This window comes from Taudactylus pleione, unplaced genomic scaffold (genome assembly GCF_031769625.1).
Source record: "Taudactylus pleione unplaced genomic scaffold, aTauple2 ptg000085l, whole genome shotgun sequence".
Lineage (NCBI taxonomy): Eukaryota > Metazoa > Chordata > Amphibia > Anura > Myobatrachidae > Taudactylus > Taudactylus pleione.
Genome location: NW_028284487.1, coordinates 10693915 through 10718193, shown reverse-complemented (window position 1 = coordinate 10718193; position 24279 = coordinate 10693915). Strand labels below are relative to the sequence as shown.

Here is a 24279-nt window from a genome sequence, read left to right as displayed (position 1 = left end):
TCAGCCAAAGGATGACATTTTTGATTATTCCTAACATGGATTTAAAAATTCTCTGTTTTGTATGTGTCTATGATGTTCTCTAGCAAGTTTCAAGGGCTGCTAACTGTAGCCAATGCATTCATCCCACACTTCATGCACTTTGCCGCTGGATAAAATCCCTTCTTGGCATTTCTTGTAGGACAACAAGAAAAAGCACATGGCCCGTATGGGGATCGAACACATGACCTTGGCTTTATAAGCACCACGCTCTAACAAACTGAGCTAACCGGCCAAACATAAAAGCATCAGCAAACTAAAAAATGCCAAATGTACCTAAAACAGGAGAACATTCAGTATTTCAAAGATCAGCAATATTGAGTAGAGGAAGACTCTCTAATAATGGGTTCCATGGTGTAATGGTGAGCACTTTGGACTTTGAATCCAGTAATCTGATTTCAAATCTTGGTGGGACCTAACTTTGTTCAATTTCCTTAAAGTTGAATTTTAGGATAGCTTATCTATATTTAAACTTTGTATAAATCCCATCATCTTCAGTGGTTTCTTTACTCCAAACTAATTTTGAAACTGTTTCAAATCAGTTTTCAACTGGAGAGATGTTTATCAAACATTTGGAAATAGGAAAAGTTGCAATAAGAATGCAGTGATCCATCACTTGTGCTATGGTTTTAAGATATTCTGGTTTTAAGAATTTTCTTCTTCAGTGTGCACTAATGAGAGTAAAGGTCTGTTCTTCTTCTCTTCTTAAAACTTAGTCCCCCATAGTAGATTCAATCACCAAAAAAATGTCCTGATTGATTAATTTGCCTTAGCATTTCTTAGATTTGCCATATTGCTATATTTGAGAAAAAGTTTTCTATGTATGCCATATAGAGAAATGCTGCATCAGCCAAAGGATGACATTTTTGATTATTCCTAACATGGATTTAAAAATTCTCTGTTTTGTATGTGTCTATGATGTTCTCTAGCAAGTTTCAAGGGCTGCTAACTGTAGCCAATGCATTCATCCCACACTTCATGCACTTTGCCGCTGGATAAAATCCCTTCTTGGCATTTCTTGTAGGACAACAAGAAAAAGCACATGGCCCGTATGGGGATCGAACACATGACCTTGGCTTTATAAGCACCACGCTCTAACAAACTGAGCTAACCGGCCAAACATAAAAGCATCAGCAAACTAAAAAATGCCAAATGTACCTAAAACAGGAGAACATTCAGTATTTCAAAGATCAGCAATATTGAGTAGAGGAAGACTCTCTAATAATGGGTTCCATGGTGTAATGGTGAGCACTTTGGACTTTGAATCCAGTAATCTGATTTCAAATCTTGGTGGGACCTAACTTTGTTCAATTTCCTTAAAGTTGAATTTTAGGATAGCTTATCTATATTTAAACTTTGTATAAATCCCATCATCTTCAGTGGTTTCTTTACTCCAAACTAATTTTGAAGCTGTTTCAAATCAGTTTTCAACTGGAGAGATGTTTGTCAAACATTTGAAAATAGGAAAAGTTGCAATAAGAATGCAGTGATCCATCACTTGTGCTATGGTTTTAAGATATTCTGGTTTTAAGAATTTTCTTCTTCAGTGTGCACTAATGAGAGTAAAGGTCTATTCTTCTTCTCTTCTTAAAACTTAGTCCCCCATAGTAGATTCAATCACCAAATAAATGTCCTGATTGATTAATTTGCCTTAGCATTTCTTAGATTTGCCATATAGCTATATTTGAGAAAAAGTTTTCTATGTATGCCATATAGAGAAATGCTGCATCAACCAAAGGATGACATTTTTGATTATTCCTAACATGGATTTAAAAATTCTCTGTTTTGTATGTGTCTATGATGTTCTCTAACAAGTTTCAAGGGCTGCTAACTGTAGCCAATGCATTCATCCCACACTTCATGCACTTTGCCGCTGGATAAAATTCCTTCTTGGCATTTCTTGTAGGACAACAAGAAAAAGCACATGGCCCGTATGGGGATCGAACACATGACCTTGGCGTTATTAGCACCACGCTCTAACCAACTGAGCTAACCGGCCAAACATAAAAGCATCAGCAAACTCAAAAATGCCAAATGTACCTAAAACAGGAGAACATTCAGTATTTCAAAGATCAGCAATATTGAGTAGAGGAAGACTCTCGAACAATGGGTTCCATGGTGTAATGGTGAGCACTTTGGACTTTGAATCCAGTAATCTGATTTCAAATCTTGGTGGGACCTAACTTTGTTCAATTTCCTTAAAGTTGAATTTTAGGATAGCTTATCTATATTTAAACTTTGTATAAATCCCATCATCTTCAGTGGTTTCTTTACTCCAAACTAATTTTGAAACTGTTTCAAATCAGTTTTCAACTGGAGAGATGTTTGTCAAACATTTGAAAATAGGAAAAGTTGCAATAAGAATGCAGTGATCCATCACTTGTGCTATGGTTTTAAGATATTCTGGTTTTAAGAATTTTCTTCTTCAGTGTGCACTAATGAGAGTAAAGGTCTGTTCTTCTTCTCTTCTTAAAACTTAGTCCCCCATACTAGATTCAATCACCAAATAAATGTCCTGATTGATTAATTTGCCTTAGCATTTCTTAGATTTGCCATATTGCTATATTTGAGAAAAAGTTTTCTATGTATGCCATATAGAGAAATGCTGCATCAGCCAAAGGATGACATTTTTCTTTATTCCTAACATGGATTTAAAAATTCTGTGTTTTGTATGTGTCTATGATGTTCTCTAGCAAGTTTCAAGGGCTGCTTACTGTAGCCAATGCATTCATCCCACACTTCATGCACTTTGCCGCTGGATAAAATCCCTTCTTGGCATTTCTTGTAGGACAACAAGAAAAAAGCACATGCATTCATCCCACACTTCATGCACTTTGCCGCTGGATAAAATCCCTTCTTGGCATTTCTTGTAGGACAACAAGAAAAAAGCACATGGCCCATATGGGGATCGAACCCATGACCTTGGCGTTATTAGCACCACGCTCTAACCAACTGAGCTAAACGGCCAAACATAAAAGCATCAGCAAACTCAAAAATGCCAAATGTACCTAAAACAGGAGAACATTCAGTATTTCAAAGATCAGCAATATTGAGTAGAGGAAGACTCTCGAACAATGGGTTCCATGGTGTAATGGTGAGCACTTTGGACTTTGAATCCAGTAATCTGATTTCAAATCTTGGTGGGACCTAACTTTGTTCAATTTCCTTAAAGTTGAATTTTAGGATAGCTTATCTATATTTAAACTTTGTATAAATCCCATCATCTTCAGTGGTTTCTTTACTCCAAACTTTTGAAACTGTTTCAAAGCAGTTTTCAACTGGAGAGATGTTTGTCAAACATTTGAAAATAGGAAAAGTTGCAATAAGAATGCAGTGATCCATCACTTGTGCTATGGTTTTAAGATATTCTGGTTTTAAGAATTTTCTTCTTCAGTGTGCACTAATGAGAGTAAAGGTCTGTTCTTCTTCTCTTCTTAAAACTTAGTCCCCCATAGTAGATTCAATCACCAAATAAATGTCCTGATTGATTAATTTGCCTTAGCATTTCTTAGATTTGCCATATTGCTATATTTGAGAAAAAGTTTTCTATGTATGCCATATAGAGAAATGCTGCATCAGCCAAAGGATGACATTTTTCTTTATTCCTAACATGGATTTAAAAATTCTGTGTTTTGTATGTGTCTATGATGTTCTCTAGCAAGTTTCAAGGGCTGCTTACTGTAGCCAATGCATTCATCCCACACTTCATGCACTTTGCCGCTGGATAAAATCCCTTCTTGGCATTTCTTGTAGGACAACAAGAAAAAAGCACATGGCCCGTATGGGGATCGAACCCATGACCTTGGCATTATTAGCACCACGCTCTAACCAACTGAGCTAACCGGCCAAACATAAAAGCATCAGCAAACTCAAAAATGCCAAATGTACCTAAAACAGGAGAACATTCAGTATTTCAAAGAGCAGCAATATTGAGTAGAGGAAGACTCTCGAACAATGGGTTCCATGGTGTAATGGTGAGCACTTTGGACTTTGAATCCAGTAATCTGATTTCAAATCTTGGTGGGACATAACTTTGTTCAATTTCCTTAAAGTTGAATTTTAGGATAGCTTATCTATATTTAAACTTTGTATAAATCCCATCATCTTCAGTGGTTTCTTTACTCCAAACTAATTTTGAAACTGTTTCAAATCAGTTTTCAACTGGAGAGATGTTTGTCAAACATTTGAAAATAGGAAAAGTTGCAATAAGAATGCAGTGATCCATCACTTGTGCTATGGTTTTAAGATATTCTGGTTTTAAGAATTTTCTTCTTCAGTGTGCACTAATGAGAGTAAAGGTCTGTTCTTCTTCTCTTCTTAAAACTTAGTCCCCCATACTAGATTCAATCACCAAATAAATGTCCTGATTGATTAATTTGCCTTAGCATTTCTTAGATTTGCCATATTGCTATATTTGAGAAAAAGTTTTCTATGTATGCCATATAGAGAAATGCTGCATCAGCCAAAGGATGACATTTTTCTTTATTCCTAACATGGATTTAAAAATTCTGTGTTTTGTATGTGTCTATGATGTTCTCTAGCAAGTTTCAAGGGCTGCTTACTGTAGCCAATGCATTCATCCCACACTTCATGCACTTTGCCGCTGGATAAAATCCCTTCTTGGCATTTCTTGTAGGACAACAAGAAAAAAGCACATGGCCCGTATGGGGATCGAACCCATGACCTTGGCATTATTAGCACCACGCTCTAACCAACTGAGCTAACCGGCCAAACATAAAAGCATCAGCAAACTCAAAAATGCCAAATGTACCTAAAACAGGAGAACATTCAGTATTTCAAAGATCAGCAATATTGAGTAGAGGAAGACTCTCTAATAATGGGTTCCATGGTGTAATGGTGAGCCCTTTGAACTTTGAATCCAATAATCTGATTTCAAATCTTGGTGGGACCTAACTTTGTTCAATTTCCTTAAAGTTGAATTTTAGGAAAGCTTATCTATATTTAAACTTTGTATAAATCCCATCATCTTCAGTGGTTTCTTTACTCCAAACTAATTTTGAAGCTGTTTTATATCAGTTTTCAACTGGAGAGATGTTTGTCAAACATTTGAAAATAGGAAAAGTTGCAATAAGAATGCAGTGATCCATCACTTGTGCTATGGTTTTAAGATATTCTGGTTTTAAGAATTTTCTTCTTCAGTGTGCACTAATGAGAGTAAAGGTCTGTTCTTCTTCTCTTCTTAAAACTTAGTCCCCCATAGTAGATTCAATCACCAAAAAAATATCCTGATTGATTAATTTGCCTTAGCATTTCTTAGATTTGCCATATTGCTATATTTGAGAAAAAGTTTTCTATGTATGCCATATAGAGAAATGCTGCATCAGCCAAAGGATGACATTTTTGTTTATTCCTAACATGGATTTAAAAATTCTCTGTTTTGTATGTGTCTATGATGTTCTCTAGCAAGTTTCAAGGCCTGCTAACTGTAGCCAATGCATTCATCCCACACTTCATGCACTTTGCCGCTGGATAAAATCCCTTCTTGGCATTTCTTGTAGGACAACAAGAAAAATCACATGGCCCGAATGGGGATCGAACCCATGACCTTGGCGTTATTAGCACCACGCTCTAACCAACTGAGCTAACCGGCCAAACATAAAAGCATCAGCAAACTCAAAAATGCCAAATGTACCTAAAACAGGAGAACATTCAGTATTTCAAAGATCAGCAATATTGAGTAGAGGAAGACTCTCGAACAATGGGTTCCATGGTGTAATGGTGAGCACTTTGGACTTTGAATCCAGTAATCTGATTTCAAATCTTGGTGGGACCTAACTTTGTTCAATTTCCTTAAAGTTGAATTTTAGGATAGCTTATCTATATTTAAACTTTGTATAAATCCCATCATCTTCAGTGGTTTCTTTACTCCAAACTAATTTTGAAACTGTTTCAAATCAGTTTTCAACTGGAGAGATGTTTGTCAAACATTTGAAAATAGGAAAAGTTGCAATAAGAATGCAGTGATCCATCACTTGTGCTATGGTTTTAAGATATTCTGGTTTTAAGAATTTTCTTCTTCAGTGTGCACTAATGAGAGTAAAGGTCTGTTCTTCTTCTCTTCTTAAAACTTAGTCCCCCATACTAGATTCAATCACCAAATAAATGTCCTGATTGATTAATTTGCCTTAGCATTTCTTAGATTTGCCATATTGCTATATTTGAGAAAAAGTTTTCTATGTATGCCATATAGAGAAATGCTGCATCAGCCAAAGGATGACATTTTTCTTTATTCCTAACATGGATTTAAAAATTCTGTGTTTTGTATGTGTCTATGATGTTCTCTAGCAAGTTTCAAGGGCTGCTTACTGTAGCCAATGCATTCATCCCACACTTCATGCACTTTGCCGCTGGATAAAATCCCTTCTTGGCATTTCTTGTAGGACAACAAGAAAAAAGCACATGCATTCATCCCACACTTCATGCACTTTGCCGCTGGATAAAATCCCTTCTTGGCATTTCTTGTAGGACAACAAGAAAAAAGCACATGGCCCATATGGGGATCGAACCCATGACCTTGGCGTTATTAGCACCACGCTCTAACCAACTGAGCTAAACGGCCAAACATAAAAGCATCAGCAAACTCAAAAATGCCAAATGTACCTAAAACAGGAGAACATTCAGTATTTCAAAGATCAGCAATATTGAGTAGAGGAAGACTCTCGAACAATGGGTTCCATGGTGTAATGGTGAGCACTTTGGACTTTGAATCCAGTAATCTGATTTCAAATCTTGGTGGGACCTAACTTTGTTCAATTTCCTTAAAGTTGAATTTTAGGATAGCTTATCTATATTTAAACTTTGTATAAATCCCATCATCTTCAGTGGTTTCTTTACTCCAAACTTTTGAAACTGTTTCAAAGCAGTTTTCAACTGGAGAGATGTTTGTCAAACATTTGAAAATAGGAAAAGTTGCAATAAGAATGCAGTGATCCATCACTTGTGCTATGGTTTTAAGATATTCTGGTTTTAAGAATTTTCTTCTTCAGTGTGCACTAATGAGAGTAAAGGTCTGTTCTTCTTCTCTTCTTAAAACTTAGTCCCCCATAGTAGATTCAATCACCAAATAAATGTCCTGATTGATTAATTTGCCTTAGCATTTCTTAGATTTGCCATATTGCTATATTTGAGAAAAAGTTTTCTATGTATGCCATATAGAGAAATGCTGCATCAGCCAAAGGATGACATTTTTCTTTATTCCTAACATGGATTTAAAAATTCTGTGTTTTGTATGTGTCTATGATGTTCTCTAGCAAGTTTCAAGGGCTGCTTACTGTAGCCAATGCATTCATCCCACACTTCATGCACTTTGCCGCTGGATAAAATCCCTTCTTGGCATTTCTTGTAGGACAACAAGAAAAAAGCACATGGCCCGTATGGGGATCGAACCCATGACCTTGGCATTATTAGCACCACGCTCTAACCAACTGAGCTAACCGGCCAAACATAAAAGCATCAGCAAACTCAAAAATGCCAAATGTACCTAAAACAGGAGAACATTCAGTATTTCAAAGAGCAGCAATATTGAGTAGAGGAAGACTCTCGAACAATGGGTTCCATGGTGTAATGGTGAGCACTTTGGACTTTGAATCCAGTAATCTGATTTCAAATCTTGGTGGGACATAACTTTGTTCAATTTCCTTAAAGTTGAATTTTAGGATAGCTTATCTATATTTAAACTTTGTATAAATCCCATCATCTTCAGTGGTTTCTTTACTCCAAACTAATTTTGAAACTGTTTCAAATCAGTTTTCAACTGGAGAGATGTTTGTCAAACATTTGAAAATAGGAAAAGTTGCAATAAGAATGCAGTGATCCATCACTTGTGCTATGGTTTTAAGATATTCTGGTTTTAAGAATTTTCTTCTTCAGTGTGCACTAATGAGAGTAAAGGTCTGTTCTTCTTCTCTTCTTAAAACTTAGTCCCCCATACTAGATTCAATCACCAAATAAATGTCCTGATTGATTAATTTGCCTTAGCATTTCTTAGATTTGCCATATTGCTATATTTGAGAAAAAGTTTTCTATGTATGCCATATAGAGAAATGCTGCATCAGCCAAAGGATGACATTTTTCTTTATTCCTAACATGGATTTAAAAATTCTGTGTTTTGTATGTGTCTATGATGTTCTCTAGCAAGTTTCAAGGGCTGCTTACTGTAGCCAATGCATTCATCCCACACTTCATGCACTTTGCCGCTGGATAAAATCCCTTCTTGGCATTTCTTGTAGGACAACAAGAAAAAAGCACATGGCCCGTATGGGGATCGAACCCATGACCTTGGCATTATTAGCACCACGCTCTAACCAACTGAGCTAACCGGCCAAACATAAAAGCATCAGCAAACTCAAAAATGCCAAATGTACCTAAAACAGGAGAACATTCAGTATTTCAAAGAGCAGCAATATTGAGTAGAGGAAGACTCTCGAACAATGGGTTCCATGGTGTAATGGTGAGCACTTTGGACTTTGAATCCAGTAATCTGATTTCAAATCTTGGTGGGACATAACTTTGTTCAATTTCCTTAAAGTTGAATTTTAGGATAGCTTATCTATATTTAAACTTTGTATAAATCCCATCATCTTCAGTGGTTTCTTTACTCCAAACTAATTTTGAAACTGTTTCAAATCAGTTTTCAACTGGAGAGATGTTTGTCAAACATTTGAAAATAGGAAAAGTTGCAATAAGAATGCAGTGATCCATCACTTGTGCTATGGTTTTAAGATATTCTGGTTTTAAGAATTTTCTTCTTCAGTGTGCACTAATGAGAGTAAAGGTCTGTTCTTCTTCTCTTCTTAAAACTTAGTCCCCCATACTAGATTCAATCACCAAATAAATGTCCTGATTGATTAATTTGCCTTAGCATTTCTTAGATTTGCCATATTGCTATATTTGAGAAAAAGTTTTCTATGTATGCCATATAGAGAAATGCTGCATCAGCCAAAGGATGACATTTTTCTTTATTCCTAACATGGATTTAAAAATTCTGTGTTTTGTATGTGTCTATGATGTTCTCTAGCAAGTTTCAAGGGCTGCTTACTGTAGCCAATGCATTCATCCCACACTTCATGCACTTTGCCGCTGGATAAAATCCCTTCTTGGCATTTCTTGTAGGACAACAAGAAAAAAGCACATGGCCCGTATGGGGATCGAACCCATGACCTTGGCATTATTAGCACCACGCTCTAACCAACTGAGCTAACCGGCCAAACATAAAAGCATCAGCAAACTCAAAAATGCCAAATGTACCTAAAACAGGAGAACATTCAGTATTTCAAAGAGCAGCAATATTGAGTAGAGGAAGACTCTCGAACAATGGGTTCCATGGTGTAATGGTGAGCACTTTGGACTTTGAATCCAGTAATCTGATTTCAAATCTTGGTGGGACCTAACTTTGTTCAATTTCCTTAAAGTTGAATTTTAGGATAGCTTATCTATATTTAAACTTTGTATAAATCCCATCATCTTCAGTGGTTTCTTTACTCCAAACTAATTTTGAAACTGTTTCAAATCAGTTTTCAACTGGAGAGATGTTTGTCAAACATTTGAAAATAGGAAAAGTTGCAATAAGAATGCAGTGATCCATCACTTGTGCTATGGTTTTAAGATATTCTGGTTTTAAGAATTTTCTTCTTCAGTGTGCACTAATGAGAGTAAAGGTCTGTTCTTCTTCTCTTCTTAAAACTTAGTCCCCCATACTAGATTCAATCACCAAATAAATGTCCTGATTGATTAATTTGCCTTAGCATTTCTTAGATTTGCCATATTGCTATATTTGAGAAAAAGTTTTCTATGTATGCCATATAGAGAAATGCTGCATCAGCCAAAGGATGACATTTTTCTTTATTCCTAACATGGATTTAAAAATTCTGTGTTTTGTATGTGTCTATGATGTTCTCTAGCAAGTTTCAAGGGCTGCTTACTGTAGCCAATGCATTCATCCCACACTTCATGCACTTTGCCGCTGGATAAAATCCCTTCTTGGCATTTCTTGTAGGACAACAATAAAAAAGCACATGGCCCGTATGGGGATCGAACCCATGACCTTGGCATTATTAGCACCACGCTCTAACCAACTGAGCTAACCGGCCAAACATAAAGGCATCAGCAAACTCAAAAATGCCAAATGTACCTAAAACAGGAGAACATTCAGTATTTCAAAGAGCAGCAATATTGAGTAGAGGAAGACTCTCGAACAATTGGTTCCATGGTGTAATGGTGGGCACTTTGGACTTTGAATCCAGTAATCTGATTTCAAATCTTGGTGGGACCTAACTTTGTTCAATTTCCTTAAAGTTGAATTTTAGGATAGCTTATCTATATTTAAACTTTGTATAAATCCCATCATCTTCAGTGGTTTCTTTACTCCAAACTTTTGAAACTGTTTCAAAGCAGTTTTCAACTGGAGAGATGTTTGTCAAACATTTGAAAATAGGAAAAGTTGCAATAAGAATGCAGTGATCCATCACTTGTGCTATGGTTTTAAGATATTCTGGTTTTAAGAATTTTCTTCTTCAGTGTGCACTAATGAGAGTAAAGGTCTGTTCTTCTTCTCTTCTTAAAACTTAGTCCCCCATAGTAGATTCAATCACCAAATAAATGTCCTGATTGATTAATTTGCCTTAGCATTTCTTAGATTTGCCATATTGCTATATTTGAGAAAAAGTTTTCTATGTATGCCATATAGAGAAATGCTGCATCAGCCAAAGGATGACATTTTTCTTTATTCCTAACATGGATTTAAAAATTCTGTGTTTTGTATGTGTCTATGATGTTCTCTAGCAAGTTTCAAGGGCTGCTTACTGTAGCCAATGCATTCATCCCACACTTCATGCACTTTGCCGCTGGATAAAATCCCTTCTTGGCATTTCTTGTAGGACAACAATAAAAAAGCACATGGCCCGTATGGGGATCGAACCCATGACCTTGGCATTATTAGCACCACGCTCTAACCAACTGAGCTAACCGGCCAAACATAAAGGCATCAGCAAACTCAAAAATGCCAAATGTACCTAAAACAGGAGAACATTCAGTATTTCAAAGAGCAGCAATATTGAGTAGAGGAAGACTCTCGAACAATTGGTTCCATGGTGTAATGGTGGGCACTTTGGACTTTGAATCCAGTAATCTGATTTCAAATCTTGGTGGGACCTAACTTTGTTCAATTTCCTTAAAGTTGAATTTTAGGATAGCTTATCTATATTTAAACTTTGTATAAATCCCATCATCTTCAGTGGTTTCTTTACTCCAAACTAATTTTGAAACTGTTTCAAATCAGTTTTCAACTGGAGAGATGTTTGTCAAACATTTGAAAATAGGAAAAGTTGCAATAAGAATGCAGTGATCCATCACTTGTGCTATGGTTTTAAGATATTCTGGTTTTAAGAATTTTCTTCTTCAGTGTGCACTAATGAGAGTAAAGGTCTGTTCTTCTTCTCTTCTTAAAACTTAGTCCCCCATAGTAGATTCAATCACCAAATAAATGTCCTGATTGATTAATTTGCCTTAGCATTTCTTAGATTTGCCATATTGCTATATTTGAGAAAAAGTTTTCTATGTATGCCATATAGAGAAATGCTGCATCAGCCAAAGGATGACATTTTTCTTTATTCCTAACATGGATTTAAAAATTCTGTGTTTTGTATGTGTCTATGATGTTCTCTAGCAAGTTTCAAGGGCTGCTTACTGTAGCCAATGCATTCATCCCACACTTCATGCACTTTGCCGCTGGATAAAATCCCTTCTTGGCATTTCTTGTAGGACAACAAGAAAAAAGCACATGGCCCGTATGGGGATCGAACCCATGACCTTGGCATTATTAGCACCACGCTCTAACCAACTGAGCTAACCGGCCAAACATAAAAGCATCAGCAAACTCAAAAATGCCAAATGTACCTAAAACAGGAGAACATTCAGTATTTCAAAGAGCAGCAATATTGAGTAGAGGAAGACTCTCGAACAATGGGTTCCATGGTGTAATGGTGAGCACTTTGGACTTTGAATCCAGTAATCTGATTTCAAATCTTGGTGGGACCTAACTTTGTTCAATTTCCTTAAAGTTGAATTTTAGGATAGCTTATCTATATTTAAACTTTGTATAAATCCCATCATCTTCAGTGGTTTCTTTACTCCAAACTAATTTTGAAACTGTTTCAAATCAGTTTTCAACTGGAGAGATGTTTGTCAAACATTTGAAAATAGGAAAAGTTGCAATAAGAATGCAGTGATCCATCACTTGTGCTATGGTTTTAAGATATTCTGGTTTTAATAATTTTCTTCTTCAGTGTGCACTAATGAGAGTAAAGGTCTGTTCTTCTTCTCTTCTTAAAACTTAGTCCCCCATACTAGATTCAATCACCAAATAAATGTCCTGATTGATTAATTTGCCTTAGCATTTCTTAGATTTGCCATATTGCTATATTTGAGAAAAAGTTTTCTATGTATGCCATATAGAGAAATGCTGCATCAGCCAAAGGATGACATTTTTCTTTATTCCTAACATGGATTTAAAAATTCTGTGTTTTGTATGTGTCTATGATGTTCTCTAGCAAGTTTCAAGGGCTGCTTACTGTAGCCAATGCATTCATCCCACACTTCATGCACTTTGCCGCTGGATAAAATCCCTTCTTGGCATTTCTTGTAGGACAACAAGAAAAAAGCACATGGCCCATATGGGGATCGAACCCATGACCTTGGCGTTATTAGCACCACGCTCTAACCAACTGAGCTAACCGGCCAAACATAAAAGCATCAGCAAACTCAAAAATGCCAAATGTACCTAAAACAGGAGAACATTCAGTATTTCAAAGATCAGCAATATTGAGTAGAGGAAGACTCTCGAACAATGAGTTCCATGGTGTAATGGTGAGCACTTTGGACTTTGAATCCAGTAATCTGATTTCAAATCTTGGTGGGACCTAACTTTGTTCAATTTCCTTAAAGTTGAATTTTAGGATAGCTTATCTATATTTAAACTTTGTATAAATCCCATCATCTTCAGTGGTTTCTTTACTCCAAACTTTTGAAACTGTTTCAAAGCAGTTTTCAACTGGAGAGATGTTTGTCAAACATTTGAAAATAGGAAAAGTTGCAATAAGAATGCAGTGATCCATCACTTGTGCTATGGTTTTTAGATATTCTGGTTTTAAGAATTTTCTTCTTCAGTGTGCACTAATGAGAGTAAAGGTCTGTTCTTCTTCTCTTCTTAAAACTTAGTCCCCCATAGTAGATTCAATCACCAAATAAATGTCCTGATTGATTAATTTGCCTTAGCATTTCTTAGATTTGCCATATTGCTATATTTGAGAAAAAGTTTTCTATGTATGCCATATAGAGAAATGCTGCATCAGCCAAAGGATGACATTTTTCTTTATTCCTAACATGGATTTAAAAATTCTGTGTTTTGTATGTGTCTATGATGTTCTCTAGCAAGTTTCAAGGGCTGCTTACTGTAGCCAATGCATTCATCCCACACTTCATGCACTTTGCCGCTGGATAAAATCCCTTCTTGGCATTTCTTGTAGGACAACAATAAAAAAGCACACGGCCCGTATGGGGATCGAACCCATGACCTTGGCATTATTAGCACCACGCTCTAACCAACTGAGCTAACCGGCCAAACATAAAGGCATCAGCAAACTCAAAAATGCCAAATGTACCTAAAACAGGAGAACATTCAGTATTTCAAAGAGCAGCAATATTGAGTAGAGGAAGACTCTCGAACAATTGGTTCCATGGTGTAATGGTGAGCACTTTGGACTTTGAATCCAGTAATCTGATTTCAAATCTTGGTGGGACCTAACTTTGTTCAATTTCCTTAAAGTTGAATTTTAGGATAGCTTATCTATATTTAAACTTTGTATAAATCCCATCATCTTCAGTGGTTTCTTTACTCCAAACTAATTTTGAAACTGTTTCAAATCAGTTTTCAACTGGAGAGATGTTTGTCAAACATTTGAAAATAGGAAAAGTTGCAATAAGAATGCAGTGATCCATCACTTGTGCTATAGTTTTAAGATATTCTGGTTTTAATAATTTTCTTCTTCAGTGTGCACTAATGAGAGTAAAGGTCTGTTCTTCTTCTCTTCTTAAAACTTAGTCCCCCATAGTAGATTCAATCACCAAATAAATGTCCTGATTGATTAATTAGCCTTAGCATTTCTTAGATTTGCCATATTGCTATATTTGAGAAAAAGTTTTCTATGTATGCCATATAGAGAAATGCTGCATCAGCCAAAGGATGACATTTTTGTTTATTCCTAACATGGATTTAAAAATTCTGTGTTTTGTATGTGTCTATGATGTTCTCTAGCAAGTTTCAAGGGCTGCTAACTGTAGCCAATGCATTCATCCCACACTTCATGCACTTTGCCGCTGGATAAAATCCCTTCTTGTCATTTCTTGTAGGACAACAAGAAAAAGCACATGGCCCGTATGGGGATCGAACACATGACCTTGGCTTTATAAGCACCACGCTCTAACAAACTGAGCTAACCGGCCAAACATAAAAGCATCAGCAAACTCAAAAATGCCAAATGTACCTAAAACAGGAGAACGTTCAGTATTTCAAAGATCAGCAATATTGAGTAGAGGAAGACTCTCTAATAATGGGTTCCATGGTGTAATGGTGAGCACTTTGGACTTTGAATCCAGTAATCTGATTTCAAATCTTGGTGGGACCTAACTTTGTTCAATTTCCTTAAAGTTGAATTTTAGGATAGCTTATCTATATTTAAACTTTGTATAAATCCCATCATCTTCAGTGGTTTCTTTACTCCAAACTAATTTTGAAACTGTTTCAAATCAGTTTTCAACTGGAGAGATGTTTATCAAACATTTGGAAATAGGAAAAGTTGCAATAAGAATGCAGTGATCCATCACTTGTGCTATGGTTTTAAGATATTCTGGTTTTAAGAATTTTCTTCTTCAGTGTGCACTAATGAGAGTAAAGGTCTGTTCTTCTTCTCTTCTTAAAACTTAGTCCCCCATAGTAGATTCAATCACCAAAAAAATGTCCTGATTGATTAATTTGCCTTAGCATTTCTTAGATTTGCCATATTGCTATATTTGAGAAAAAGTTTTCTATGTATGCCATATAGAGAAATGCTGCATCAGCCAAAGGATGACATTTTTGTTTATTCCTAACATGGATTTAAAAATTCTCTGTTTTGTATGTGTCTATGATGTTCTCTAGCAAGTTTCAAGGGCTGCTTACTGTAGCCAATGCATTCATCCCACACTTCATGCACTTTGCCGCTGGATAAAATCCCTTCTTGGCATTTCTTGTAGGACAACAAGAAAAAGCACATTGCCCGTATGGGGATCGAACACATGACCTTGGCGTTATTAGCACCACGCTCTAACCAACTGAGCTAACCGGCCACACATAAAAGCATCAGCAAACTCAAAAATGCCAAATGTACCTAAAACAGGAGAACATTCAGTATTTCAAAGATCAGCAATATTGAGTAGAGGAAGACTCTCGAACAATGGGTTCCATGGTGTAATGGTGAGCACTTTGGACTTTGAATCCAGTAATCTGATTTCAAATCTTGGTGGGACCTAACTTTGTTCAATTTCCTTAAAGTTGAATTTTAGGATAGCTTATCTATATTTAAACTTTGTATAAATCCCATTATCTTCAGTGGTTTCTTTACTCCAAACTTTTGAAACTGTTTCAAAGCAGTTTTCAACTGGAGAGATGTTTGTCAAACATTTGAAAATAGGAAAAGTTGCAATAAGAATGCAGTGATCCATCACTTGTGCTATGGTTTTAAGATATTCTGGTTTTAATAATTTTCTTCTTCAGTGTGCACTAATGAGAGTAAAGGTCTGTTCTTCTTCTCTTCTTAAAACTTAGTCCCCATAGTAGATTCAATCACCAAATAAATGTCCTGATTGATTAATTAGCCTTAGCATTTCTTAGATTTGCCATATTGCTATATTTGAGAAAAAGTTTTCTATGTATGCCATATAGAGAAATGCTGCATCAGCCAAAGGATGACATTTTTGTTTATTCCTAACATGGATTTAAAAATTCTGTGTTTTGTATGTGTCTATGATGTTCTCTAGCAAGTTTCAAGGGCTGCTAACTGTAGCCAATGCATTCATCCCACACTTCATGCACTTTGCCGCTGGATAAAATCCCTTCTTGTCATTTCTTGTAGGACAACAAGAAAAAGCACATGGCACGTATGGGGATCAAACCCATGACCTTGGCGTTATTAGCACCACGCGCTAACCAACTGAGCTAACCGGCCAAACATAAAAGCATCAGCAAACACAAAAATGCCAAATGTACCTAAAACAGGAGAACATTCAGTATTTCAAAGATCAGCAATATTGAGTAGAGGAAGACTCTCTAATAATGGGTTCCATGGTGTAATGGTGAGCACTTTGGACTTTGAATCCAGTAATCTGATTTCAAATCTTGGTGGGACCTAACTTTGTTCAATTTCCTTAAAGTTGAATTTTAGGATAGCTTATCTATATTTAAACTTTGTATAAATCCCATCATCTTCAGTGGTTTCTTTACTCCAAACTAATTTTGAAGCTGTTTCAAATCAGTTTTCAACTGGAGAGATGTTTGTCAAACATTTGAAAATAGGAAAAGTTGCAATAAGAATGCAGTGATCCATCACTTGTGCTATGGTTTTAAGATATTCTGGTTTTAAGAATTTTCTTCTTCAGTGTGCACTAATGAGAGTAAAGGTCTGTTCTTCTTCTCTTCTTAAAACTTAGTCCCCCATAGTAGATTCAATCACCAAATAAATGTCCTGATTGATTAATTTGCCTTAGCATTTCTTAGATTTGCCATATTGCTATATTTGAGAAAAAGTTTTCTATGTATGCCATATAGAGAAATGCTGCATCAGCCAAAGGATGACATTTTTGTTTATTCCTAACATGGATTTAAAAATTCTCTGTTTTGTATGTGTCTATGATGTTCTCTAGCAAGTTTCAAGGGCTGCTTACTGTAGCCAATGCATTCATCCCACACTTCATGCACTTTGCCGCTGGATAAAATCCCTTCTTGGCATTTCTTGTAGGACAACAAGAAAAAGCACATTGCCCGTATGGGGATCGAACACATGACCTTGGCGTTATTAGCACCACGCTCTAACCAACTGAGCTAACCGGCCAAACATAAAAGCATCAGCAAACACAAAAATGCCAAATGTACCTAAAACAGGAGAACATTCAGTATTTCAAAGATCAGCAATATTGAGTAGAGGAAGACTCTAGAACAATGGGTTCCATGGTGTAATGGTGAGCACTTTGGACTTTGAATCCAGTAATCTGATATCAAATCTTGGTGGGACCTAACTTTGTTCAATTTCCTTAAAGTTGAATTTTAGGATAGCTTATCTATATTTAAACTTTGTATAAATTCCATTATCTTCAGTGGTTTCTTTACTCCAAACTAATTTTGAAGCTGTTTCAAATCAGTTTTCAACTGGAGAGATGTTTGTCAAACATTTGAAATAAGGAAAAGTTGCAATAAGAATGCAGTGATCCATCACTTGTGCTATGGTTTTAAGATATTCTGGTTTTAATAATTTTCTTCTTCAGTGTGCACTAATGAGAGTAAAGGTCTGTTCTTCTTCTCTTCTTAAAACTTAGTCCCCCATACTAGATTCAATCACCAAATAAATGTCCTGATTGATTAATTTGCCTTAGCATTTCTTAGATTTGCCATATTGCTATATTTGAGAAAAAGTTTTCTATGTATGCCATATAGAGAAATGCTGCATCAGCCAAAGGATGACATTTTTCTTTATTCCTAACATGGATTTAAAAATTCTGTGTTTTGTATGTGTCTATGATGTTCTCTAGCAAGTTTCAAGGGCTGCTTACTGTAGCCAATGCATTCATCCCACACTTCATGCACTTTGCCGCTGGATAAAATCCCTTCTTGGCATTTCTTGTAGGACAACAAGAAAAAAGCACATGGCCCATATGGGGATCGAACCCATGACCTTGGCGTTATTAGCACCACGCTCTAACCAACTGAGCTAACCGGCCAAACATAAAAGCATCAGCAAACTCAAAAATGCCAAATGTACCTAAAACAGGAGAACATTCAGTATTTCAAAGATCAGCAATATTGAGTAGAGGAAGACTCTCGAACAATGAGTTCCATGGTGTAATGGTGAGCACTTTGGACTTTGAATCCAGTAATCTGATTTCAAATCTTGGTGGGACCTAACTTTGTTCAATTTCCTTAAAGTTGAATTTTAGGATAGCTTATCTATATTTAAACTTTGTATAAATCCCATCATCTTCAGTGGTTTCTTTACTCCAAACTTTTGAAACTGTTTCAAAGCAGTTTTCAACTGGAGAGATGTTTGTCAAACATTTGAAAATAGGAAAAGTTGCAATAAGAATGCAGTGATCCATCACTTGTGCTATGGTTTTTAGATATTCTGGTTTTAAGAATTTTCTTCTTCAGTGTGCACTAATGAGAGTAAAGGTCTGTTCTTCTTCTCTTCTTAAAACTTAGTCCCCCATAGTAGATTCAATCACCAAATAAATGTCCTGATTGATTAATTTGCCTTAGCATTTCTTAGATTTGCCATATTGCTATATTTGAGAAAAAGTTTTCTATGTATGCCATATAGAGAAATGCTGCATCAGCCAAAGGATGACATTTTTCTTTATTCCTAACATGGATTTAAAAATTCTGTGTTTTGTATGTGTCTATGATGTTCTCTAGCAAGTTTCAAGGGCTGCTTACTGTAGCCAATGCATTCATCCCACACTTCATGCACTTTGCCGCTGGATAAAATCCCTTCTTGGCATTTCTTGTAGGACAACAATAAAAAAGCACACGGCCCGTATGGGGATCGAACCCATGACCTTGGCATTATTAGCACCACGCTCTAACCAACTGAGCTAACCGGCCAAACATAAAGGCATCAGCAAACTCAAAAATGCCAAATGTACCTAAAACAGGAGAACATTCAGTATTTCAAAGAGCAGCAATATTGAGTAGAGGAAGACTCTCGAACAATTGGTTCCATGGTGTAATGGTGAGCACTTTGGACTTTGAATCCAGTAATCTGATTTCAAATCTTGGTGGGACCTAACTTTGTTCAATTTCCTTAAAGTTGAATTTTAGGATAGCTTATCTATATTTAAACTTTGTATAAATCCCATCATCTTCAGTGGTTTCTTTACTCCAAACTAATTTTGAAACTGTTTCAAATCAGTTTTCAACTGGAGAGATGTTTGTCAAACATTTGAAAATAGGAAAAGTTGCAATAAGAATGCAGTGATCCATCACTTGTGCTATAGTTTTAAGATATTCTGGTTTTAATAATTTTCTTCTTCAGTGTGCACTAATGAGAGTAAAGGTCTGTTCTTCTTCTCTTCTTAAAACTTAGTCCCCCATAGTAGATTCAATCACCAAATAAATGTCCTGATTGATTAATTAGCCTTAGCATTTCTTAGATTTGCCATATTGCTATATTTGAGAAAAAGTTTTCTATGTATGCCATATAGAGAAATGCTGCATCAGCCAAAGGATGACATTTTTGTTTATTCCTAACATGGATTTAAAAATTCTGTGTTTTGTATGTGTCTATGATGTTCTCTAGCAAGTTTCAAGGGCTGCTAACTGTAGCCAATGCATTCATCCCACACTTCATGCACTTTGCCGCTGGATAAAATCCCTTCTTGTCATTTCTTGTAGGACAACAAGAAAAAGCACATGGCCCGTATGGGGATCGAACACATGACCTTGGCTTTATAAGCACCACGCTCTAACAAACTGAGCTAACCGGCCAAACATAAAAGCATCAGCAAACTCAAAAATGCCAAATGTACCTAAAACAGGAGAACGTTCAGTATTTCAAAGATCAGCAATATTGAGTAGAGGAAGACTCTCTAATAATGGGTTCCATGGTGTAATGGTGAGCACTTTGGACTTTGAATCCAGTAATCTGATTTCAAATCTTGGTGGGACCTAACTTTGTTCAATTTCCTTAAAGTTGAATTTTAGGATAGCTTATCTATATTTAAACTTTGTATAAATCCCATCATCTTCAGTGGTTTCTTTACTCCAAACTAATTTTGAAACTGTTTCAAATCAGTTTTCAACTGGAGAGATGTTTATCAAACATTTGGAAATAGGAAAAGTTGCAATAAGAATGCAGTGATCCATCACTTGTGCTATGGTTTTAAGATATTCTGGTTTTAAGAATTTTCTTCTTCAGTGTGCACTAATGAGAGTAAAGGTCTGTTCTTCTTCTCTTCTTAAAACTTAGTCCCCCATAGTAGATTCAATCACCAAAAAAATGTCCTGATTGATTAATTTGCCTTAGCATTTCTTAGATTTGCCATATTGCTATATTTGAGAAAAAGTTTTCTATGTATGCCATATAGAGAAATGCTGCATCAGCCAAAGGATGACATTTTTGTTTATTCCTAACATGGATTTAAAAATTCTCTGTTTTGTATGTGTCTATGATGTTCTCTAGCAAGTTTCAAGGGCTGCTTACTGTAGCCAATGCATTCATCCCACACTTCATGCACTTTGCCGCTGGATAAAATCCCTTCTTGGCATTTCTTGTAGGACAACAAGAAAAAGCACATTGCCCGTATGGGGATCGAACACATGACCTTGGCGTTATTAGCACCACGCTCTAACCAACTGAGCTAACCGGCCACACATAAAAGCATCAGCAAACTCAAAAATGCCAAATGTACCTAAAACAGGAGAACATTCAGTATTTCAAAGATCAGCAATATTGAGTAGAGGAAGACTCTCGAACAATGGGTTCCATGGTGTAATGGTGAGCACTTTGGACTTTGAATCCAGTAATCTGATTTCAAATCTTGGTGGGACCTAACTTTGTTCAATTTCCTTAAAGTTGAATTTTAGGATAGCTTATCTATATTTAAACTTTGTATAAATCCCATTATCTTCAGTGGTTTCTTTACTCCAAACTTTTGAAACTGTTTCAAAGCAGTTTTCAACTGGAGAGATGTTTGTCAAACATTTGAAAATAGGAAAAGTTGCAATAAGAATGCAGTGATCCATCACTTGTGCTATGGTTTTAAGATATTCTGGTTTTAATAATTTTCTTCTTCAGTGTGCACTAATGAGAGTAAAGGTCTGTTCTTCTTCTCTTCTTAAAACTTAGTCCCCATAGTAGATTCAATCACCAAATAAATGTCCTGATTGATTAATTAGCCTTAGCATTTCTTAGATTTGCCATATTGCTATATTTGAGAAAAAGTTTTCTATGTATGCCATATAGAGAAATGCTGCATCAGCCAAAGGATGACATTTTTGTTTATTCCTAACATGGATTTAAAAATTCTGTGTTTTGTATGTGTCTATGATGTTCTCTAGCAAGTTTCAAGGGCTGCTAACTGTAGCCAATGCATTCATCCCACACTTCATGCACTTTGCCGCTGGATAAAATCCCTTCTTGTCATTTCTTGTAGGACAACAAGAAAAAGCACATGGCACGTATGGGGATCAAACCCATGACCTTGGCGTTATTAGCACCACGCGCTAACCAACTGAGCTAACCGGCCAAACATAAAAGCATCAGCAAACACAAAAATGCCAAATGTACCTAAAACAGGAGAACATTCAGTATTTCAAAGATCAGCAATATTGAGTAGAGGAAGACTCTCTAATAATGGGTTCCATGGTGTAATGGTGAGCACTTTGGACTTTGAATCCAGTAATCTGATTTCAAATCTTGGTGGGACCTAACTTTGTTCAATTTCCTTAAAGTTGAATTTTAGGATAGCTTATCTATATTTAAACTTTGTATAAATCCCATCATCTTCAGTGGTTTCTTTACTCCAAACTAATTTTGAAGCTGTTTCAAATCAGTTTTCAACTGGAGAGATGTTTGTCAAACATTTGAAAATAGGAAAAGTTGCAATAAGAATGCAGTGATCCATCACTTGTGCTATGGTTTTAAGATATTCTGGTTTTAAGAATTTTCTTCTTCAGTGTGCACTAATGAGAGTAAAGGTCTGTTCTTCTTCTCTTCTTAAAACTTAGTCCCCCATAGTAGATTCAATCACCAAATAAATGTCCTGATTGATTAATTTGCCTTAGCATTTCTTAGATTTGCCATATTGCTATATTTGAGAAAAAGTTTTCTATGTATGCCATATAGAGAAATGCTGCATCAGCCAAAGGATGACATTTTTGTTTATTCCTAACATGGATTTAAAAATTCTCTGTTTTGTATGTGTCTATGATGTTCTCTAGCAAGTTTCAAGGGCTGCTTACTGTAGCCAATGCATTCATCCCACACTTCATGCACTTTGCCGCTGGATAAAATCCCTTCTTGGCATTTCTTGTAGGACAACAAGAAAAAGCACATTGCCCGTATGGGGATCGAACACATGACCTTGGCGTTATTAGCACCACGCTCTAACCAACTGAGCTAACCGGCCAAACATAAAAGCATCAGCAAACACAAAAATGCCAAATGTACCTAAAACAGGAGAACATTCAGTATTTCAAAGATCAGCAATATTGAGTAGAGGAAGACTCTAGAACAATGGGTTCCATGGTGTAATGGTGAGCACTTTGGACTTTGAATCCAGTAATCTGATATCAAATCTTGGTGGGACCTAACTTTGTTCAATTTCCTTAAAGTTGAATTTTAGGATAGCTTATCTATATTTAAACTTTGTATAAATTCCATTATCTTCAGTGGTTTCTTTACTCCAAACTAATTTTGAAGCTGTTTCAAATCAGTTTTCAACTGGAGAGATGTTTGTCAAACATTTGAAATAAGGAAAAGTTGCAATAAGAATGCAGTGATCCATCACTTGTGCTATGGTTTTAAGATATTCTGGTTTTAAGAATTTTCTTCTTCAGTGTGCACTAATGAGAGTAAAGGTCTGTTCTTCTTCTCTTCTTAAAACTTAGTCCCCCATAGTAGATTCAATCACCAAATAAATGTCCTGATTGATTAATTAGCCTTAGCATTTCTTAGATTTGCCATATTGCTATATTTGAGAAAAAGTTTTCTATGTATGCCATATAGAGAAATGCTGCATCAGCCAAAGGATGACATTTTTTTTTATTCCTAACATGGATTTAAAAATTCTCTGTTTTGTATGTGTCTATGATGTTCTCTAGCAAGTTTCAAGGGCTGCTAACTGTAGCCAATGCATTCATCCCACACTTCATGCACTTTGCCGCTGGATAAAATCCCTTCTTGGCATTTCTTGTAGGACAACAAGAAAAAGCACATGGCCCGTATGGGGATCAAACACATGACCTTGGCTTTATTAGCACCACGCTCTAACAAACTGAGCTAACCGGCCAAACATAAAAGCATCAGCAAACACAAAAATGCCAAATGTACCTAAAACAGGAGAACATTCAGTATTTCAAAGATCAGCAATATTGAGTAGAGGAAGACTCTAGAACAATGGGTTCCATGGTGTAATGGTGAGCACTTTGGACTTTGAATCCAGTAATCTGATATCAAATCTTGGTGGGACCTAACTTTGTTCAATTTCCTTAAAGTTGAATTTTAGGATAGCTTATCTATATTTAAACTTTGTATAAATTCCATTATCTTCAGTGGTTTCTTTACTCCAAACTAATTTTGAAGCTGTTTCAAATCAGTTTTCAACTGGAGAGATGTTTGTCAAACATTTGAAAATAGGAAAAGTTGCAATAAGAATGCAGTGATCCATCACTTGTGCTATGGTTTTAAGATATTCTGGTTTTAAGAATTTTCTTCTTCAGTGTGCACTAATGAGAGTAAAGGTCTGTTCTTCTTCTCTTCTTAAAACTTAGTCCCCCATAGTAGATTCAATCACCAAATAAATGTCCTGATTGATTAATTAGCCTTAGCATTTCTTAAATTTGCCATATTGCTATATTTGAGAAAAAGTTTTCTATGTATGCCATATAGAGAAATGCTGCATCAGCCAAAGGATGACATTTTTGTTTATTCCTAACATGGATTTAAAAATTCTCTGTTTTGTATGTGTCTATGATGTTCTCTAGCAAGTTTCAAGGGCTGCTAACTGTAGCCAATGCATTCATCCCACACTTCATGCACTTTGCCGCTGGATAAAATCCCTTCTTGGCATTTCTTGTAGGACAACAAGAAAAAGCACATGGCCCGTATGGGGATCGAACACATGACCTTGGCTTTATTAGCACCACGCTCTAACAAACTGAGCTAACCGGTCAAACATAAAAGCATCAGCAAACACAAAAATGCC

General features: G+C 36.1%; 16 non-coding genes across 16 annotated transcripts; all 16 read right to left on the bottom strand.

Moving 5' to 3' along the window:
* Positions 1–1961: 1961 nt before the first annotated feature.
* On the bottom strand, positions 1962–2035 carry TRNAI-AAU (transfer RNA isoleucine (anticodon AAU)). The gene has a single exon. It is a non-coding gene; the product is annotated as a tRNA-Ile (tRNA).
* An 894-nt stretch (positions 2036–2929) lies between these two features.
* Positions 2930–3003, bottom strand: TRNAI-AAU (transfer RNA isoleucine (anticodon AAU)). The gene has a single exon. It is a non-coding gene; the product is annotated as a tRNA-Ile (tRNA).
* An 806-nt stretch (positions 3004–3809) lies between these two features.
* On the bottom strand, positions 3810–3883 carry TRNAI-AAU (transfer RNA isoleucine (anticodon AAU)). Its single transcript has one exon. It is a non-coding gene; the product is annotated as a tRNA-Ile (tRNA).
* Positions 3884–4692: 809 nt separating this feature from the next.
* Positions 4693–4766, bottom strand: TRNAI-AAU (transfer RNA isoleucine (anticodon AAU)). Its single transcript has one exon. It is a non-coding gene; the product is annotated as a tRNA-Ile (tRNA).
* Positions 4767–5574: 808 nt separating this feature from the next.
* On the bottom strand, positions 5575–5648 carry TRNAI-AAU (transfer RNA isoleucine (anticodon AAU)). Its single transcript has one exon. It is a non-coding gene; the product is annotated as a tRNA-Ile (tRNA).
* An 894-nt stretch (positions 5649–6542) lies between these two features.
* TRNAI-AAU (transfer RNA isoleucine (anticodon AAU)) lies at positions 6543–6616 on the bottom strand. The gene has a single exon. It is a non-coding gene; the product is annotated as a tRNA-Ile (tRNA).
* Positions 6617–7422: 806 nt separating this feature from the next.
* Positions 7423–7496, bottom strand: TRNAI-AAU (transfer RNA isoleucine (anticodon AAU)). Its single transcript has one exon. It is a non-coding gene; the product is annotated as a tRNA-Ile (tRNA).
* An 809-nt stretch (positions 7497–8305) lies between these two features.
* Positions 8306–8379, bottom strand: TRNAI-AAU (transfer RNA isoleucine (anticodon AAU)). The gene has a single exon. It is a non-coding gene; the product is annotated as a tRNA-Ile (tRNA).
* An 809-nt stretch (positions 8380–9188) lies between these two features.
* TRNAI-AAU (transfer RNA isoleucine (anticodon AAU)) lies at positions 9189–9262 on the bottom strand. Its single transcript has one exon. It is a non-coding gene; the product is annotated as a tRNA-Ile (tRNA).
* Positions 9263–10071: 809 nt separating this feature from the next.
* TRNAI-AAU (transfer RNA isoleucine (anticodon AAU)) lies at positions 10072–10145 on the bottom strand. Its single transcript has one exon. It is a non-coding gene; the product is annotated as a tRNA-Ile (tRNA).
* Positions 10146–10951: 806 nt separating this feature from the next.
* On the bottom strand, positions 10952–11025 carry TRNAI-AAU (transfer RNA isoleucine (anticodon AAU)). Its single transcript has one exon. It is a non-coding gene; the product is annotated as a tRNA-Ile (tRNA).
* Positions 11026–11834: 809 nt separating this feature from the next.
* Positions 11835–11908, bottom strand: TRNAI-AAU (transfer RNA isoleucine (anticodon AAU)). The gene has a single exon. It is a non-coding gene; the product is annotated as a tRNA-Ile (tRNA).
* An 809-nt stretch (positions 11909–12717) lies between these two features.
* TRNAI-AAU (transfer RNA isoleucine (anticodon AAU)) lies at positions 12718–12791 on the bottom strand. Its single transcript has one exon. It is a non-coding gene; the product is annotated as a tRNA-Ile (tRNA).
* Positions 12792–13597: 806 nt separating this feature from the next.
* TRNAI-AAU (transfer RNA isoleucine (anticodon AAU)) lies at positions 13598–13671 on the bottom strand. The gene has a single exon. It is a non-coding gene; the product is annotated as a tRNA-Ile (tRNA).
* A 4333-nt stretch (positions 13672–18004) lies between these two features.
* On the bottom strand, positions 18005–18078 carry TRNAI-AAU (transfer RNA isoleucine (anticodon AAU)). Its single transcript has one exon. It is a non-coding gene; the product is annotated as a tRNA-Ile (tRNA).
* Positions 18079–18884: 806 nt separating this feature from the next.
* On the bottom strand, positions 18885–18958 carry TRNAI-AAU (transfer RNA isoleucine (anticodon AAU)). Its single transcript has one exon. It is a non-coding gene; the product is annotated as a tRNA-Ile (tRNA).
* Between the last annotated feature and the right edge of the window lie 5321 nt (positions 18959–24279).